This window comes from Aegilops tauschii, chromosome 7, assembly GCF_002575655.3.
Source record: "Aegilops tauschii subsp. strangulata cultivar AL8/78 chromosome 7, Aet v6.0, whole genome shotgun sequence".
Taxonomy (NCBI): domain Eukaryota; kingdom Viridiplantae; phylum Streptophyta; class Magnoliopsida; order Poales; family Poaceae; genus Aegilops; species Aegilops tauschii.
In genome coordinates, this window is record NC_053041.3 from 537,836,659 (window position 1) to 537,842,976 (window position 6,318).

A 6,318-nucleotide genomic window follows, 5' to 3' on the forward strand; every position below is an offset into this window, starting at 1 on the left:
CGCGTCGTCCCGACTCATCGCGGCTCTTCACCAACCGCGCCGCATCACTCACGCTCGCCTCTTCGTCATGCCGAGTCCGCCTCGCGCCGCCGCCTCCAACCGGCTGCGGCTCCGGGACGGCATCCTGCAAGTCGGCTCCGCCCCGCGCGCCTCGCGCCTCTGCGTCCAGTCGGCCTCCGCTCCAGTCGGCTTCCCTGCGTCCGCTTCCCGGACATCCCCGCGCCGGCTTCCGCGCGCCCTGGCCGGCTCCCGCCGCCCGGCGTCCGGCCTCCCTGGTCATCTCGCTGGGTCCGCCCCGCGCCGCTCCTCGCCGGCTCTCGCGCGCCTGCCGGCTTGTTGCCCAGCGCTGGCCGGCTCCACGCGTCTACGTGACTCAGCCGGCTCCGCCTCCGCTGTCGTGCCGCGTCCCGGCCGCCGGTTGGGCGTGCCAGCCAGCCTCCACAGCGTCCCGCTCCTGCCGACTGCTCAGGCAGCGAAAAGAAGATAAAAGAGAAAAGAAAGAAAGCGAGCAGAAAGAAAAATCAGACGCGGTTGCTGAAAAAGAAAAGAAAGAAAGAAAGAAAGAAAGATTGTTGCCGGTGGAGGAAAGTCAGGCCGGATGCCCAGCCGACTGCTCGTGCAGGAGAAGCGTCCGGCTGCCGACAGCCGGCAGAAGAAGAAAGAGGCGCCACCCTGCCAACCGGCTCGGCTGCGTCCCGCTTACCCCCTGGCCCGTCAAGCCCGACCGGCCGGACCCTCCTCGAGCACCCAGAGGCTCGGGGGCTACACCCAGTGGGTGCGCTGATGCGCCCCCGCGAGAAAGAAGACAAAGTAGTCACCGGGAGATCCGGCCCGACTGCTCAGCAGTCGGCCCGAATCTAGGGGGCTACACCCAGCGGGTGCGCTGACGCGCCCTCGCGAAGAAGAAGACAAAGCAGTTGCCGGAAGATCCGGCCCGACTACTCAGCAGTCGGCCCGAATCTCGGGGGCTACACCCAGCGGGTGCGCTGACGCGCCCCCGCGAGGAAGAAGACAAAGTAGTTGCCGGAAGATCCGGCCCGACTGCTTAGCAGTCGGCCCGAATCTCGGGGGCTACACCCAATGGGTGCGCTGGCGCGCCCCCACGGAAGATTGCAGACAAGAGAAGAGTTATATCCGGCTCCAAGCAGCCGGTAGAAGAGAAAAGAAAGAAAAGGGCGCTGCCAGACGCCTCGCCACCTGGCCGGCTGTGCCAGGCCGTCTCGGCTGCGTTCTGCTTGCCGCCTGGCCGGTCAGGCCCGACTGGCTGGACCCTCCTTGAGCACCTAGAGGCTTGAGGGCTTACACCCAGCGGGTGCGCCGACGCGCTCCGCGAGCACCGAGCCGCGCCGGCTATCTTCGACGACCTCCGCCTCGGCTACACGAAAATCAATGTGAGCTCCTCACCCGCATATTTTTTCACTGCGAGAGCACGGATAACCCCGAGCGATGCTCGGGGGCTATCTCCGCATTTTATTACAGTTGCAGCACTGTTCGCCCCGGCGCCAGCCAGAGTTGGCCCGGGGGCTGGCCGCTTGGCCTGAGACGTTTGTTCCCGCAGACGGCTTAGTAGCGTGCGCGGTATCAAAGGCCCACTCTTAGTCACAGACCGCAGAGCGGCTGTCCGGCTAGCAAGAGTGAACGCTGGAGGCCACCCACGCGAAAAACGTCTGGGAAGAAAAGCGGTTCGGGCGACCCGGCTGTTTTCTTATGAGTATCTGCTCAGTTAAATTCCCTCCCAGAGTCTGAGTATTGTACACTCCACTCCGCGGCCCACTCTCAGCCACAGACCGCAGAGCGGCTGTCCGGCAAGCGAGAGCACAAGCCCATGAGCGGAGGGAACATGAAAGAGATTGAAGGGGGCTCGGATGAAACCGAGTCGGCACCCTCCGCATAAAACTTGCAGTGCTAAAAGCAATCATTTGATATATCTACGTGGACTAACTTTGTCTTTTGCATGATCATTTCCATGAAACACCCGCCAAAAAACCTCCGCCCAACTTTGCCAAGTTGCCCGGAGGCTTGGGGGCTACTGTCGGAGTAATTGGCCACGGATACCCCGAAGACGGCGAGACAATAATTCAAGACATCGGGGCTAGCAAAGCCCCTCAGTCCGACTGCCCGGCCGCTCCTGCCGGCTCCCCGTCCGACTGCTCATCCGGCCGGCTGCCGACTGCTAACTGCGCCGACCAGCCGGCTGCCGACTGCGCCAACCAGCCGGCTGCCGGCTGCAGCCCGACCCGACATCGACAAGACCCCGACATGGCGGCCATATCGCGGACGAGACGGCTGTACCTCGATGCCATCATGTATAGTGTCACTTGTCCCCTGGCACTATTTATGAAGTGACCCAGGGGACAAGCATGACACCCCACCATACCCCCTTGCTTCCATGCCACCACATAGCTTACATGCTAAGCTAACCATGCCTATATAAGGCACACATCCATCCATCCATCCACACACACGTATGAGTACACATACTCGTTCGGCCACACATGGCCAGGCACATGTGCCACACTAGCTAGCTAGCTCTCATTGCTACTGATCTCAGATACAGCTCCAGGAGCACCGTGTACTGTCCGATGTACACCCCAGATATACTCAGACATGCAGGAGTAGGGGTATTATCTCTCCGGAGAGCCCCGAACCTGGGTAAACTAGCGCGTGCTACTCGCATACCCGCTCCCGGGCCTATCAGCAGCAGTCTTACCCTCACACTAAGCCCTTGTGGCATCTGTCCACTCGCAAGCCCCCCATGAGAATACCACGACAGTGCTCAAGAGGTAGCAGTAGGTTAGTCCCAAAAATAATATAAAAATGTATAATAAAGCACATTAAACATCCAAAACAGATAATATAATAGCATGGAACAATCAAAAATTATAGATACGTTGGAGACGTATCATATGTCATCAAGAACGGCGTTCCCAAGGTCGGTGAAGGTGTCACTGCTGCTGATGTCAAGAGGTTCATTCAACTGGACTCGACTGCCAAGAACATCATCTGTGGTCATCTGACCAAAGGACAGTATGGTCGTGTGAGTGCTCTGGAAACTGCGAAGCTAGTCTAGGACTGGCTCTCCAAGGTCAACAAAGTCGTCTCAACCCAGAGAGACTCAAGGATCAGTGTTCTTCACAACCTCTTCAACCGCTTCAAGATAAATGACAATGAGAATGTCCAGCTCACATTTGACCGCCTCACTGATATCACAAATGAGCTTCATGCACTCAGCGCCACTGAGATCACCAAGCATGAAATCGTCAAGACAGTCTTGAGATTGCTTCACAGCTCATTTGACACCCTGGCCCTGATGATTCAAGAATGCCCTGACTTCAAGACTCTCGATCCGTCTGACATACTTGAGAGGCTCAACACACATGAGTTCTAGTAATCTGAGAAAAGAGATATCTATGGTCCCAACTATGGCCGAACTCGCGCTTTGAAGGCAAAGGTTGTTTCCTCATCTGAAAAAGAATCTGACTGCAGTTATGGGGATCCCGAAGACATTGGAAAGGAGCTTGCTATGCTTGTGAAGAAGTTCTAGAAATTCACTAAGAAGAAAGGCTTCAGAAAGTCTTCAAGATCCAGCTCGAGAAATGATGAAGCTTCTACTCATGACCAGAAGAAGAGAACATGCCACAAGTGCAAGAAACCTGGTCATTACATCTCTGAGTGTCCACAGTGGACAATGAGAACAACAAGAAGAAGAAGAGCAAGGAATAAGATTCTGATGACAAGAAGAAGAAGAAGAAATCCTAAAAGTCTTCTTCCAAGTCTTCGTTGAAGTCTTCATCACACAAGAAGAGCTCATCAAGCAAGGCTCGTGCATTTGTTGGCAAGGAGATGGATTCAGAGGAGGAGTCTGCTTCTGAGGAGCCGGAGGTGGAGTCTAAGGAGGAGTCCGATTCAGGCGTGGCAATCTGTCGGGTGCTAGGTGCGACATATGCCAACGGATGGCTTATCATAGTGGGTGCCAGTAAGACGTCGCCGGTGCCTGGAAACGGGATGAGGCGGAGACATGCACGCCGGCGAATCTTACCCAGGTTCGGGGCTCTCCGAGGAGATAATACCCCTAGTCCTGCTCTGCGGGGTCTCCGCATGATCACTAGATCAGAAAGAGTAGCTACAAATGCTCCTAGAGCTGTTGGGTTCAAGGGAGAAGAAGAACAAGGCTAGCTCTTACTTCCCTCTCTCTATGGTGTGTGTGTAATGCTAAGAAGCCAACCCTTTGCATGGGTGTCCCGGGGGGTTTATATAGGCCTACCCCCCGGGGGTACAATGGTAATCCGGCTGGGCGCTGGTCCCAGCCGTCAGTGTCTACGCTCGCCGGCTTCTCCGCCGGCCGTTGGGGCCCGCCGACTGGTGGGTCCCGCCGGCTGCCGGCCTCTTGGTCGACAGGCCGGCCCCACCGCCTAGGGTCATGTCGGCGGCTGCTTACTATAGCCTCGCCCCTGATGACGAGGGCTTCGTCGAGGTAAGCGTGGCTACAGTGTGCCGCCTCGAGGGCTCTCACTATAGCCTTACCTCGTCTTGTCTCCTTAATGTGGCACATGCTTCGAGGGAGGGGGTAGCCGGCTTCTGGGAGCCAGCTACGCCCTTGGCCGACTGGGGGAGGCCGGGCCGCCTTCGCACCTCTCTCCGGCTTTAGGGGCCCGCCGCCCGTGGGCCGTACTGGTGTCTGTCGTGGGTGACGTTGAGGCCTGCATGGCTACAGTGCCGAGCCGGACGGGAGATGGCCATCCCGTACGGCGTCCTGTGGCCATGCCCGCCTCGGGCTTCGGGGGTAGTGGGCCGTACTGTGGCCACACCCCGTCTTGTCACCGTTATGTGGGTGTAGTTTTGGTGGTTGCGGTCTTGGCCAGCTTCTTGGAGTCGGCGCTCTTCGTGGCCGGCTCTGGGAAGTCGGCGTTCTTCATGGCCGGCTCTGGGGAGTCGGCATCCTCTATGACCGGCTCCCTGGAGTCGGCCATCCCGTGGTTATCTTGGAGGGGAGGTTGCTGAGGCTGGGTCGTCTTCTGAGAGTCGGCTTCAAAGGTAGCCGGCCAGGGAAGGCGGCCCAATGCTTGAAATGCTTGAAGGCCCAAAGGCCTGATAATTTTTTGGAAGAGCCAGGGGCAGTCGATTAGGCTATCCGTGGCCATTTACTCCGACAGTAGTCCCCGAAGCTGATTGGGCTTCGAGGTTGGGTAGGAGTCGAGAAGCTCGGTCAGCTTCCTATCTTGACAAGCCGGCAGCTGGGAGCCGGCCTTGGTTAGGCGCGCCGTCTTGGCCAGAAATTATGGAGTCGGAAGGCGGGAGCTCGCCAGCGCGTGCACCGGGCCGCGGGCTGGCCACTTGCCGCCTGCGAACCACGTGGCCTCTCTCGGTCAGAAAGCCTGCCAGCCCACGCGCGCAACGGGACGTCGCCGCAGGGCGGGGGGCCCGCCACGTCCATGCCCGGGCCCAGGCGTGGATTCTCCGCAGCCCGAAACCGCCCGCACGTCTCCCTGCGGCAATTTCGGCACGCCTTTAGGGCGTAATAATCGCGAGGCGTGGGGGGAGTGGGTGCAGTTAATCCCACGTCTCACCCCACGTACGACCTCCCCGGCTTCACCTCGCGAAGCTATAAGTAGGGGGAGGGGGGAGAGCGGCAGGCTCTCGCACGCTCCTTCTCTTTCCACCATCTTCTTCCTCCTGCCGTTTCTTGCAACAGCGCCTCGCCGCCGCGCTCTTCCACTACTCGTTCCTCCGCCGCCGCGCTCGTTTTCGCCATGCCTCCCGCCACGGAGCAGTACGGCGGGGATTGGGACGGCTCCAACGTCCACGAGGATCACGTCGAATTCCTCCGCAAGACGCGGAGGCTGCCCGGCGCGGACAAGGTGGAGGTTCGTCTCGCGCCGGCGAAGGATTTTACGCCGGAGCCGCGGGAGGGCGAGCGGGTGGTCTTCCGCTCGCATTTCTTGCGCGGCATCGGCCTGCCCGTGAGTGCCTTCTTCCGCTCTTGGCTCGAGTTCTACTAGCTCCAGCCGCACCACCTCACCCCGAACACGGTGGTGCTGCTGTCGGCCTTCGTCGCCCTGTGCGAAGGCTACCTCGGCGTCCTCCCCACCCTCGAGCTCTGGGGGGAGTTCTTCCAGTCCAAGCTGGGCACGCGCATGCAGGGCGTGCCGGCTCAGACTGGCGCCTTCATCGCGATGCGGAGGGTGGCCGCCGACAACCCCTTCCCCGTCATCACGCTGATCCAGTCGGTGAAGTTATGGCAAAAGTCGTACTTCTATGTCAGGAACGTCGCCCCGCAGGGCGACTACGTCAACCTGCCGGCTTACGTAGCCGGCCCAC